This window comes from Cupressus sempervirens, chromosome 2 (genome assembly GCF_028749045.1).
Source record: "Cupressus sempervirens isolate cs-2001-9-10 chromosome 2, ASM2874904v1, whole genome shotgun sequence".
NCBI lineage: Eukaryota > Viridiplantae > Streptophyta > Pinopsida > Cupressales > Cupressaceae > Cupressus > Cupressus sempervirens.
Genome location: NC_143119.1, coordinates 159,695,874 through 159,710,610, shown reverse-complemented (window position 1 = coordinate 159,710,610; position 14,737 = coordinate 159,695,874). Strand labels below are relative to the sequence as shown.

Genomic DNA, 14,737 nt, shown 5'->3' with positions numbered 1-14,737 from the left:
CAATGACATTGAGAAATTGAGGTTTATAGAGATCTAACTAGGACATATAATCCTTCGTCTTCTAATTGTACAACAATAAAGTAATATTTTTAATTTTCATACCAGAGAATTGCTTGAAATTTCCAAAAACAACTAGAGCATAATCTAGCTTATAAAATAATGCAAAAATATCTACCACTATCTGCTTGTATGAGATTCTATAGATGAAAACGGTGTGTAGTTTGACTCACCTAACCAACACCAACCTGCTCTATATCTTGAATCAAGATTTGAGACTTGTCCTTAAGTACTTCAATTTTGAAAGGTAAAATGAATGTTGCAATACAAAAATGAAACGCAAAATTTCAAATTTGTTTTTTTTAAGAACAAAAGGCTTCGATCTTGTTGGTTTTGTAGACTTAGACTAATCATGGTAAAACAATTAAGGAATCCAGCAATGTCTGCTTGTACAAAATTATAGTGCCACTTGCACCTTTGAGGGGTGCAATGATAATGTCAATAGTAAAATATATATCCATGATTGGTTACAATTACTAGCTAAATACACCTACCTATGTATCATACATCTCGTATATATGGTATATATGTTATAATGTGATGTTGTAGATCTTCACATCCAAACCAACAAGATGGCTTAGAGGTTGCTTCCTTATCTACATACTATAATTCAACATCACTTAAACATCCATTCTTCCTTTTGTTGCCCCCCTCTTTCCCCTAGAAATGCCTCTCCACCTCATGAGTATCAACATTTTCACAATCATAGTTCTAGATAAGGCCATCATGGTTTTCATATTTCTCTCCACACCATTGACATTGTGTTGTATCCTCAACCATAAGGTCATGAGAATGGGTAATTTCTTTGATTGTCTCTTACTAAACAATGAGAAGTTCCATGATTTGGCTCTTGCCATTTCACTTGTGTATACCACTGATTATGGAGTCACCCGACTAATTATGATTGATCAACTCGGGCTACTATAGCCTTCGTAACTTAGCAGTTCAACCAATTTTGGTTTTTCCCCTTCCGTCTTCAACTTTTTATTATAACACCATTCATTATAAAAATAAACAAATAATCAAATTATTGATACAACTTTTCCTCAAATTATCAGCAATCTTAATCAAACATCTACTCCATTATGATAGCACCCTAATATACTCAATAAAGTAATGATCATAGCAGTTTGGCCACTTTTATTCTTGCCTTATTAACTTTTGCTGGAACTTTCGAGATCTGATTCCAATCCACAGCTGGCTTTTATTACTCGCGTTATCTTGTTCTTGAAGAGCTTTCTTTCAACAAAAATAAATAATAAATTATGCCAACACTCTGAAATACTCAGTTAAATACTGATCATCAAGAATAATCTTTTACCCAGATCCTTGTAACTGTATATTACAAATACACACCATGACCAGCCCAAAAATCGTTCTGAAAATAATTCCAGAGTAAAACAACGCTACAGTTTACAGAGAGGAAGGGGAAAACAAGATAGCAATCCGTCCACTTCTCTAAATTTCAAAGATCCAGATCCTCAAATAATATCTACAAAACTACTAAAAAGCATAGAATAAGATCCACATATCTACACAGCAATCATTCTGAAAATAATTCCAGAGTGATCACAATATAAAAATATGGTGAGACATTTAAACTCTAGCACAGAAATAATCAATAGGATCTCCTTTTTAAACCCAAAACTTTTGCATCGCTTTTCCCGCTATGTCATTCCTCGTTAATTTACGACTGAAATGCCTGCGTTGATCGCCATTTTCCTCGTCAGGAACCAAATTGGTCACCACTTTGTCAGGAGGGCATCTTGTATCTATATCAACATTGGCATTCGTGAAATGACCAGCAGTAATATTTTTCAAACACCACTTTGTCAGGAGGGCATCTTGTATCTATATCAACATTGGCATTCGTGAAATGACCAGCAGTAATATTTTTCAAACACACTCTTCTGTCAAATATCTGAACCTTTTAACATGACTCGGAGATGTTCATGTATATGAATACCAGAAAAATCTCCCATCTCCAGCCCACAATGATTAACAAACTTTTCTCAACCCTGCCAGGATTCCAAAATAATAATTACTGTTTTCACCCTCCTTGCTCCTTCACATATCGTGATCATTAATCTCTGCAAATCGTACGAGTTGATCATTCATTTCTGCTTGATGGTTTGATTAGTATTCCTTGTTCGTTATACGGTTTCTGCCGTAAATTGATGCATCTCCTCCTACGTCTTTCCATATTTTTTTCTGGGTAATGATGGTGTATGGCATAAAACATAACCATGAAGCCGACTGGACTCAAAATTATTTTTGAACTTTTACAGTATCGACTTGCTTGCTATTGAAGTCGACTAAGTAAATTTAGTCAATATTATTGATCACTTTGATTTGAGTATTAATATTAATATTGATTTACTTAATATTATTGTTTTCATACCATATTATATTATATTAGGATATAATAAACACTGGCATGTGACTCATTAAACTTTTCGTTATTCATTTTTCAGTCTGATGACATTAACTTGCTGCCTGTGCCGCATAACCCCTGCAAACACCAAAGAATGTCAATAAATAAGAAGCCCAAGCGTGGCGACGACGACATTTCAATTTCTTCACGTAAGATTTGTCAAGTATCTTGATATTCTTTCATTTTCATTTCCTTTCGCTTCATTATTAGATTTAGCACATCTGGTAATACAGTTGGCTGTAAGCATTATATATGTTAAATTTTTCGTTTAAATTTTCCAGACAAATTTTTATCAGAATTTTGCTATTACACTTTAAGGCACATGTGTTACCAAAATCCACATTTGTGCTTAGCTGCAAAACTCTTGATCAAAATACAAAAACATCCAACTAAAAATAACACAAAATAATAGTGTAATATTTGATGAGCTGTAGAATTTTCTAAAAATGGTTGAGCTTTTCTATTAATTCTTACGATGCAACTTTCACATTCTCCCCAACGGAATTATTTGTATATCTTTCCTCCACTTCCCCTTTTATTCATATAACCACATAATCTGTTCTCTTTAAACTAAGAGACTCTCTTAAAAATAGCCTATACTTTTGTGCTTCTTCTATATTTCATTTCCTGCAGGGTGGCCCCAACTTGTTAGTAACATTGATTTCTCCATCAAATCTCAACAACTCCACTTCTTAAAAACACACTTATAAAAACTCATTGTTGTTCTTAATGGCTTCTTTACTGCATTCCCCACCACCAATATAGACAACATATAAGTTTCACATTCTCCTAGACAGAATGTTATATTAATCTTCCTCCACTTTCGCATTTATTCATCTAACCAAGATAATCTGTTTTGTGCTTCTTCTAGATTCCATTTTCTGTAGGGTGGCCCCACCTTGTTAGAAACGTAGATTTCTCCATCAAATCTCAACGGTGCTTTAGTACTTTTTAAAAATATACTTATCAACTCATTGTTCTTCTTTATTCTTTATGGCTTCTCTACTGCATTCCCCACCACCAATGTAGCCTGCATGAGGGAGATTGAATAAAATTCTCTCAGACTTCCTTATGCTTAATTTTCCAATAAGATGGAGCATCCAACTCAACTAGTACCAATGCTCCACGAACTCTGAATTGAATTGCAAGTTGTATCATAAACCCTCGGCACGTTTTCTGCATTGAAAACATTGAAAATGAGTGTCAAAACAAGAAATTGGGAGACAAAAGATTAAGAAGACAAGAATAATGCGTCATTGTTTTATATATTGGTTTTTAAGTTATGATTGATACCTTTGATATTCAGTGACGAGGCTACAATGTTTTCTGCAGCTTCAAATGTAGTTGCCAAAGCTGAATAAGGCAGATTCATATCAGTTCTAACATGTGAGAAATCAATTTCCAATTAAATAAATAAGTAAAATTACAGAGACACGCAATACATTCAACAATAACTTGAATCTAATCTCATAAGCAATTTCGGGAACTATTTTACGTTTGGGATCATGATTGGAAAAAAAACAATGGTGTATGCTGAAATATATATAAAAGAAGAAAATGCAATTAGTTGGGATTGTCATTTTTTGAGTAAACAGAAGTCTGTTAATGCGCCATGTTTTGAAAAGAAAAAACAAATGTGATAGTGCAATGTTTATATAGTATTGAAAGTCCAAGGTTGATATAAAAATAGAGGTCCATAGAGATTTTGGCTTTATGAAGATTACTGAAAGTCATAAGGGATGTCAACAAAAGAGCAGTTGTCCATCTGGGTCTCTAAGAAATAATCTTTCATTAGTATGGGTTCAATTTTAGAGTTCGCTCTTTCTATTTACAGCTACTGATTAAAAAGTGGCATGTAAAATTGTTTTGAGATTTTATATGTTATAAACCAATAATTTGGTACATTTTATCCCTTTTGTTATAATTTCAAGATGAAGACCAAATTGTTGGGAGGTCACTGCCTCCATCCCCTCAAGGTTGGTGCCTCTGTCCAGCATAGACCAACAGATTTGTGACGTGTTTAACCACTTCCTGTGGATTCTTGTCTCTGTCTGTTGTAATGTTCATTGACAACTTGAGCTTTTCGTGTAACGGCAGCAGTGATTCCAACAAGTGGTATCAGAGCATTGGGTTGCGGGTTCAAATCACTTGGGTCATGCTAGGGGGGGTGGTTGTTAGGAGGTCAGTGCCTCCATCCCCTCTAGGTCGATGCCTCTGTCCAGCATAGACCGACAGATTTGTGACGTGCTCAACTGCCTCCTAAGCATCCTTGTCTCTGGCTGTTGTAACATTGATTGACAGTTCAAGCATTGGTGTAACAACAACAGTGATTCCAACACAAATATCCAAGTGCAGAAATTTGACAAAATAAAGGAAAAGCCTTTTTAGATTTTGATATGAATGTCTATAATCTTGCCTAGCCTTCTCTGATTTGCAGGTTGATAAAAGCTACAAAAGTTGGTACAACATTTGATTGAAAATAATGGTTTTATCAGACTTGTTGACATGATATATCATTGAAGGGTTGCAGGTTCATGACAAAATGATGTTGTGAGGATGCAGATTGATTAATAGAAACATGAGTTGATTGCTGGATTCAGAATTTAAATTGTTAAAAATGTATATACAGTGATTTGTTTCTGGAAATGTAAATACAGTGATTTGTTTCTGGATTTGATTGTGTTGAGATTTTTACCATCAATGTTTCGAGTCACTACGCAATCCATCAACAGGATGAAGAGCAAAAGATGGATCGCGTAGTGTGATTCGAAACATTGATGGTAGAAATCTTAACACAATCGAATCCAGAAACAAATCACTGTAATACAATGGATTGTGGAAATTTGATCTCTTTAATGTATATACAGTTTGGGAAGTGTTAATAACATCTTCTGCAGGGTCTGTGAATTCAGATTGATTTGAAAGTATTCTTTTTAATAATGGTTGCAGAGTGCAGAATAAGGACATTGAGAGAGATTGTTGATTTGATAACAATATGTTGACATGTTTTTGTCACAACCCTTTTATGCATAACAGAATTAATCGGTATTCTCCTGTCATCTGTATATTGCTAAAATATTTTTCTTTTATAAATTAAGAGTAGGAATAAATTCTTATATATCTTATATAGCCGTTGGAAATGGCAGGATGTCAATTAAATATATTAATAAACATCAGACCATTAGCCTCTATCTTCTTTCATGCATTGGTTTGCATTTACAAGTGTTTAATTGGGTATTTGGGAATCGATTTTTTTTGCATGTATTCTCTTTACCATGCGGGAGTTTTTTAGCAGTCGAAGTGAAAGTTCGGGGATGGCAACAATTAAACTACCGAACATATGTAGGCCTTGGCCTCAGGGTATTTTGCAAAAAAAAATGGCATGGGGCGTGCTTCTCTCACTACTGGATTCTTCAATCTTCGATTTTTCTGAGACCTCATACAGTTAATGGAAGAAATAGTTATGCATATAAATGGACTGCAAATCTGGAAAAAAATATAAAATAAAATGATTTTTGCGAGGGGATACCATAAGAGAGGTTTTGGATTTGGCTCTGTTATCCTTTCTTGGTTTCCTTCTCAATGGGGAGGTAGGGATCTGATCTATATAATTTTTTATGCCTTCTACATTTTTATCATGGTTTTATAAATTTTTATGCCTTCTACATTTTTATCATGGTTTTATGTTAGTCTCTCGCTGTATGGATTACTAAGAATCTACTATAAGATTCAAAACAGTGTCAAGATATTGTTTTGGATTTACTATTCTCATAGTCCCTCGAAGATTATAATGGATTTCATTTCCATACCAACTCTAAATTCATTGAGGTCTATGCAGTTACCTTTCATGTTGTTGCAAGAATGACCTAACCAATATAATTTATAGAAAATGCATGTGTGGGGGTCAATTCCTAACCTTAAATGTAGCAGAGGTTTAGTTTGTCGAAGTACTACTCCCATTTCCATTGTTGTTTGTTTCGTTAATGGATGGTATCTCTAACTCACTTGGGATAAAAGATTCCTTCCCTTCCATACATTTCTTGTTTTCTTCTTATATTGTAACATATCATCTTAATTACCAGTACATGTTGTGTATAAGGATTACCAGTACATGTTGTGTATAAGGATGTTTCCAATGTTTTCTAAGAGGCATTATCTTTTAAGTCTGTAGCTTCTCTATTTGCTTGCATCATAGTCTTTTACTTGTGTATAACACTTTCAATTGGGCAACAACCCTAGAGGTCTGTAGTATCCAACAACAGACACCCATGCATCTCGATTCAAGATTTTATGATTATATTTTTGTTACATTTCCTTTAATATCTATTTTAATTGAGCGTCTATTACCTCTGCACAGTATGGAATTATGTCTTTGAAATATGGACTTTGGACTATCTAAATAGCGATGATTATCCTTGTAAGTACTTAAGGCATGATGATTTGGATTATTATCTGTTAAAGAGTTGTGATGTTTTGACGTCCTTATAGCAGGACATTAAAAAAAAAAATTCTTCTTTGATGCAAGTTCTTTTCTGTTCAGTACTTATCATGCAAAATGTTCACTATTAAATTTTTCTTGTAATTAATTTCCAAAGATCTCTACCAATGCAATTTGAACTGAATTTGAATGTTGGCTGAAAAAGCAAGTGCATTTACTTCTTGCATGAAGCTGCAATTATTTGTCATTAATACATATGTTATTAAAAACGTTTATACAATGATGTTTTATGTGCTTAGATAATCATTTGTCTGAAGAATGGATGAATGGAATAGGTTCTTGTTGATTTTAGTGGCATACTAATGACATGAGATCATTGTTCCTTTGTCTTCCAGTTCTGATGTTTTTTGTATGCCACTCCTCATTGTTGATGCTTTTTAAAAGAAAAAAAATCAAGTTTACTTTTACATTTTTTTGGGCATATTTTATAAAGTCATACCTATTTTGATATCTTGTAGATTCTTACATAGTTTCACATTTCCTATTTATATCCCAAAAGTTATACACAAATTGGGATTCCAATATTCCTAAGTTTTATATGTTCTCCTTGTCCTCTTCATTTTTCTCAAATGTCACAGGTTGTGTATATTTCTTCTATTGAGACAATGGTGTCACTAATACATTATCAACTTACCACGTCTATTATCTTAGAAATAAGCTAACACCACCTTCTTCCAACATAGGAAATGTCAACAATAAAATGGGCATCCCTAATTATTGACATACTAACATGATGCAAGCTTTTGAAAAATGCTGTAAAGATCAAGTATCCACTTACTGCATTATTAGAATTATTCTTGGAACACCATGTGCTTTGGAATAACCATCATTATTAGCCTTCAAGCAACAGACTTACTCGCCGTTTTCCTTCAGTGCATAATGAGACATTTTATTCATATGCATCCATTTTAAACCTATTAGGCTATTACTCTTGATGAATGTTATTGGAATTAGTAGAATAACTTTGTAAAAAAAAAAAAGTTTCTTGTTGCTTCAATTTTTAAGAGATGCCTCCTCTTCTCTAATTTGCATTTGAGTTGTAGAATAAATTATCATTTTTAGGTTCTATATATTCTTTTCTTTTCTTTAACACATAAGAAAACTTTGTTTCATCACAAGGACATCTATTCAATTTTTAACTTTCTCTTGTGACTGATATAGTACAATATAAATCCTAATTGAATTAACACTGAAAGAAGGCCCACTTTAGTCTAAACAATTTATTTTTGATCGTAGTCTCCATTGTAGAAGTTCCTACTTTTGAATAATCTTTGTTCAAAAGTTTTCTCTTGTTTTAAATTATCGCACTTCTCTTCAATTGTTTCTTTAGGTTGCCTACAACGTCTAAATTCAAGATGGTCTTATGAGAAGAGCCTTCCAAAGCAACTTTAGGTTTTACCCATCACACTCGAATAAGATAAACTCAATTCATGTTACCACTAAGTGTCATATTTGAGATACTTCTTATGTTTTTATCAATTGAGTGCTACAAAATTTATTTCGGGTTGTTTGATTTGATTTGTTGTTTGTAGTTGAATAGTTTCATTGATAGAAGCTTTGAAAGGTTGTTAGTTGGCTGAACAACATTTTCCTCCAACCCTTCAATATATTATCTAGGTATATCTTCGTATCTGCATAACCACTGCACCTTGTTGAGGTGCAATTGCTAGTATTATACTCTTTCATTACTATATCAATAATACTGTTATTTAATTTATTTTATAATTATTTATCATTATAATCCTAATTAAGGATGGGGACATCACAGACTGAAGGCACGACAATTTTGGGGGTACAACCAGGCATGAAAGCCAATAACATAAGCACAAACAGTATGGCAATTGGAAGCAATAATAATATAAGAGAAGGCAAAGGAGGCAAAAAAAAAAAGGTAAAAGTGATAATGTGGCTGCATAAATCTTTCCAGTTTTTCTGCAAAGTCTATGAGTGGAACTTTGAAGCAGACCTACCAAAGCACTGTTTAGGTGCAATTGCTAGTATTATATTCTTTCATTACTATATCAATAATACAGTTTATTTATTTTGTATTATTATTATTTATAATTAAAGATCCTATTTAAGGATGGGGATATCACAGACGAAAGGCGCCACAATATTGGGGGCAAAACCAAGCATGAAAGCCAATAACATAAGCACAAGCAGTCTGGCCATTGGAAGCAACAATAATATAAGGGGAGAAGGCAGAGGAGGCTAAAAATGTAAATAGTGATAATGTGGCTGCAAGGCAGAAGATATAAAAGAAAGAAAATAGTGTTTAAAACTTACCAGTTTTTCTACAAAGTCTCTAAGTGGACCTTTAAAGCAAGAAGCAGACCTATCAAAGCACTGTTTATCATGGCATTTGCCATGCCTTTCAAAACACTTCACACTGCAGTCCTTGCAGAATGTATAAAGCTCTCCGATTTCTTCATCCTCCATGACGAATGTAGATGGAAAATCCTGTAGAGTTGTTGCCTAGATACACCCTCACTGCATGTCAAAGACACGTGACAGTTAGAGACAGATCACATAGAAAGAAAATGACAAAGGAAAAAAAAGTGCATGACTTTCTGGCCAACTATTTCAGACAATTTTTCTCAACAAAGGCATAAGACAAAGATCCAATTTATTATGAATTTGTAAGTCATTATTTTGATTTTTCGCCACCAATTCAAATTCTTCACAATTTCTTCAATTTAACATGAATATCCACTAATAAGCTTTAATATAATGATCCAATTTCAATATGCCTTAAAATTGTAAGCAACTATTATTTTGATTTTTCATATTACAAATCTTTCACAAGTTCTTCCATTTAACATGAATATCCATAAATATAATTTTAAACTACTAACAAATTTTTTAATGAATCTTGAATTGGTGAACAAATTATTTTTATTTTTCACCCCTACTTCAAATCTTTTACTTAGTTCAGGATGAGTATCTATATAAAGAAATTCAAACTAATAATCCAATTTGTAACATGTCCTGAACTTGCAGGCATTCATTCTTTTGATTTTTCATACTAATTTAAATCCTTCACAAATTCTTCAACTCAGCACGAATACCCACATAAAGAATTTGGAACTAATAATTTTTGGCACGTCTTCAATTCAGCATATCCCCACATAAACAACTTTATGCTACTACCTCGATTTTTGACATATCTTAAGATTTGTAAACAAATTATTGTAAATTTTCACCCCTACTTCAAATCTTTCATCATAACTTCAGCTCAAGATGAATTCCCACAGAAAGAACTTTAAAACAAAAACTTTCTTTTTGCATGCTTTTAGTTTAACAGCAATCAGTACTTCAATATTTTTCTGATAAATCAACAAAATCAATGGTGGGTACTGCGATGACAGGCATTTCACCAAATTTTAGCTTTAGAATCGAATCGTCTATTACTTTTTTGAAAAAAAAAGTAAAGAATGGAGGACAAATGGGACCAACTATTTGTACTCTCACCTTGTTTCTGGAACACTGTTTAAACTAGGGTGATGTCTGATGGCTGCTCTTAATAGCATTACACGTGAAGATTCTGATTTATAATTTTATTCCATCACATCAAGAAAATTTGCATTGAAAAATAGTAATTGAAAGTTAAAAGGGATAAATATTATGCTAAACATATAAGGCCAAATCTTGTTTCTTTTGAGAGATTCAAATCCAAAAATGGACTCAAATTCTTCATAAACTTGTGGATGATAATATTTAGAAAATAAAGAGCAGATTAGAATAGGCTGGAGGTATTTGAAATACTCCAAAAATATCAATCCTTTAAATTTCACATTATGTCTATTGATCTTTTCACCTCTCTATCTCAAATGCTTCATAAACCTACGGATAATAATATTTAGAAAGTAAAAAGCATATTAGAATAGGCCGGAGGTATTTAATATATTCCAAAAGTTTCGCCTTGTCTTTATTGATCTTTTCACCTCTCTATCTCTGAGTTTGCCTGGAAAAAACTGGTGGATGCAGAAGAGAACAAAAGTGTACAGGAAAAGTGAAAACAGGGTACAGAAACAAAGATAACACATGGCACAAAGTATATAGGTACAGAACTCCGCAGAAACAAAGACAACACATGGCACAAACTATTATTATTCTTAATAGAGAGCACAAAATACAGGTACAGAGCTCCGCTGAGATGGATATCTTTTTTCATATGTGAAACGGCGTGGAAGATAGGCCAGAAATCAATGGGAGTTCACATAGAAAACTGATGAATCAAGAAGAGAATAAAAGCATACAGGAAAAGTGAAAACAGATTTAGGATCATAAAAAACTTATTGTAATACAGGGCCCATTTTTATTTATTATCAGATATTCTCTGGACAAATTTGGCATTACACTACAGATATCAATATTTAACAAAATTAATTTTGGTTCTTCACTCAAGAAATTCCTAACATGGGATGGATCACTATGACTTCAGTGAAACAAAACACTGTAAAACAAAGAATTTGTATGGGGAAGCAATACAATACATATTCATAATACATAGAATCAATCAATCAGTGGAAGAAAATAATTCAGTGACTTATAGGAAGAAGAGGAAACAATGAAAAAACAAAGGGTGGGGTGATGTAAATAACAACTGATGTTGAGACCCCTTCCATCCTGCAATGAAAAGCATAGTTCTACAAGATGAGCAGTCAGCTGAAGACAAACGTCACGGCTATTTGTGATAAGTGTCCACCTGCACATAGCCAGTCCATACACGGCCATGATTTCTTGATTGTCCCAGGCAAAGTAGGCAGAGCTGGGTGCAAATCTAAGAGCGGCAACGCATCAGATTTGCTCCACGCAACCCCATTTTCCACATTCCTGTTATCTATGACAATCAAGAAGAAGCTCCACCTCTGCCTTGAACTACCACTCTCCTCAGCCTTTTCTTCTCTTCAATCCTTTTCACCTCTTGCTTTTCCACTTCTTCAACCACCACATTGTTCTCTGCAGCTCAATCTATGTCTGCACTTCAGCCTGATCATTTGCCCTCTTATTGAAAGTCCTCAAGTAGCACCTAGTGAGAAGAGAAGGAGATCTTCTGAGACCATTGGAGTTTTCATTGCTAGTGTTTTTGGCCTCCGATACTTTCCTCTGGCATTTGGGAACACCCTCACTCCTGCAACAGATGGAGAACAAGCAAAATACAATGTGGCAAGACAATCTGGCAAACAACCTATTACCAATCCTACCGTTTCTTTCTGTCTAAGCAAGGAGAATATTTTATAGGGAGGGTTTCCAGTGTAAAACAATCACTGGAAAATCAGAACATTCTGGTGGAAGTTAACCCAAAATAAGCCTATCAGCTTAGTAAAAAATGATTTTTAATAGTTTGAGGAAATCAGTAAGAGCCGAAGCTCATGAACAATCCATTCTTCCATTAATGCACAGAGAGTGCCACCTTATCCAGTAAAAAGTTCAAAAGAAAGATTTAACTTGAATATTGTCCAAAATCGAATCACCAATTCTTTGTGAAAAGCCAAGGTTTTGTTTTTGTTTTTTTCAAAAAATATATTTCTATTTATTATCTTTAAAACTTTAAACTTAAAATCAACATAGCATAATTTCGCAGGTTTAATGACCAAAAAGATCAAAGTGCCGACATAACAGGTACTAGCACAGGTACCAACCAACTACCCAAAGAGAAGAAAATTACATCGCATGAACAGAGATATACATTGAGAACATTTTACAAAAACCAGAATCAGCCAGTAGAAACTGAAAAATTAATCCCAAGCTCCAATGATGTTATTGCTAACATCAGTTCTGTCTGTCTCAAAAGTTCCCAGAATAGGCTCCACAGCAGGGCCAGCAGGAATAGGGTCTTCCCAAGATGGTGCTTTCTTGGCCCTTTCATCAGCAATTCTCTGGTTCTCCACGTGAATATCAATGTCCATGCTACAAGTGAACTCTTTGAGCAACTCCAGCTCCTCTTGATTAAGCATGTTTTTTGTAGACATTAAACTAACTAGCTGATGGACGTCCCGTTTGTTGATCAGCATCACTCCCTCTCTTACCAGAATTATGAATTTGTCTTTGGGGATATCCAGCACCAAGGAAACCCGAGACATGATATGAAAGTGGATGAGTTTAGAATTAAACTCAAAAAGGATACTCCTGCTGTTTTGGAAGGTCTCTTCATTTCTCCTCAACCAAAGATACCATAAGATCTCAGAAGAAAGAGCAAACCAAAATTTACTAAGATGCAAATCAAAAGTATCACAAAGACCCGTTAAAGCATCAGACATAGACAGCCCCGGTTTATCTTTCCAATTATTAATGCAAGGGAAAAAAAGGCCATATTTTTTAGCACAAATGCCATAAAAAAAAGGTGGTGAAAAGACTCAGGGCAATTACAAATAGAGCAGAAAATGGTATCGACTCCAGCAGAAGATAACACAGACCCAATAGCAAGTTTTTGCAACAAAAGGAATTATCTAAAGCATAGCTTCTTAGACTCCACATGTGAGTGCCAAAATAAATCAAAGTAAAAAGTCCATCTAGAGCCCGGCCAGTCCATCTTCCATGCAATGTTAATCCTGTTTATAACGCAGTTATGATTATCGTTTATTAAGCATGTTATTGATTTCCTTGGTAGTCAGAGCATTATAGATTTTCTCGGTAGTCACAAGATTAAAAACTTCCCCATCATTCCACTTGAGCTGCAGAATAAAATATCCACAACTAAAGATCTTACCGGGGAAACAAGGATCCACAGCTCTAACAATGAGGGAGTGAGCTTTCTTATGAGCAGCGGGAATGATTTGTCCCTAATTTCTTCCCATGAACCCAGCCAGTTATTAATAAGGATGTCCCTAACAAGCACAACCCACAGATCAGCCCATTCCTTGGCTGAGCAAGATTGCGTGACTGCATGAGGTTTGGAATTAAGATAAGTCCCCCACCAAAGAGAATAATCCAGAACAGAATAAGTAGGAGGGCCACCTACAGCATACTTGAAGCAAATAAGATTCTTCGCCTGAATCGAAGCTTTCCAAATGGAATATAACACTTTGGATCCAAAAATCTTAACTTTAAAGTCCCCCAAAATAATGTCAATGATAGGAATATTCTTCCACTTCTTACCTTTCTGAATGCAGAGAGATGAATATTATTTCTTATCAACACTTTCCACAGCTCATCCCCCACTAAAGCATTGAAAACCCACTTGGAGGCCAAAGCAATACCCTACTGCTTGAGATCCTTGAGGCCAAATCCTCCATCCTGTCCAGGAATAGTATACTAGTCTCATTTAAAACAATGCCTTTTCTTTTCACCCAAACCATCAGACCATGGAAAGTCTCTCAACACTTGTTCAAGATGATTGAACTGATAATTGGAAAAAAGCCAGGCAGAAGAATAGTACAAAGCATATGAGAGAACTTTTTGAACAACCTGGAATCTACCCCCAAGAGACAGAAGATGAGTCTGCCATTTGAGATGCTTCTTATTAATCTTGGAGAGGACCCAATTCCACGTGTCCTTGGTAGAGGGGTCAACAGAAAATGGAATGCCCAAGTATCACAACATGATTAGGACCAGCCCAGGGCCAATTCTTTGCGACAAGTGAATCAAGACAAACATCAGACCACCCAAGAATGATGGACTTCTGAGGTGCAATTTTAGCACTACAGGCAGAGCAAAAGAACTAGAACCTATTAATGGCATTGTCAAAATTTGCCACAAGAAGCCTTAGTTGTCAATTCAGGCACGTGAATCAAATCTGTGGTTTC

The 14,737-nt window shown here is 34.5% G+C and overlaps 1 protein-coding gene across 4 annotated transcripts in view; it reads right to left on the bottom strand.

The window, feature by feature from the left end:
* Positions 1-2,855: 2,855 nt before the first annotated feature.
* Positions 2,856-14,737, bottom strand: part of LOC149571536 (uncharacterized) — a 53,713-nt gene continuing 41,831 nt past the window's right edge. For all 4 annotated transcript variants that reach the window (XR_016359828.1, XR_016359827.1, XM_089813042.1 and 1 more), the window contains 3 exons: positions 9,276-9,479; positions 3,785-3,844; positions 2,856-3,667 (listed from right to left, as the gene is read on the bottom strand). The gene's annotated coding sequence lies outside the window, so the exon portion shown is untranslated. The remainder of the gene's footprint in view (positions 3,668-3,784; positions 3,845-9,275; positions 9,480-14,737) is intronic.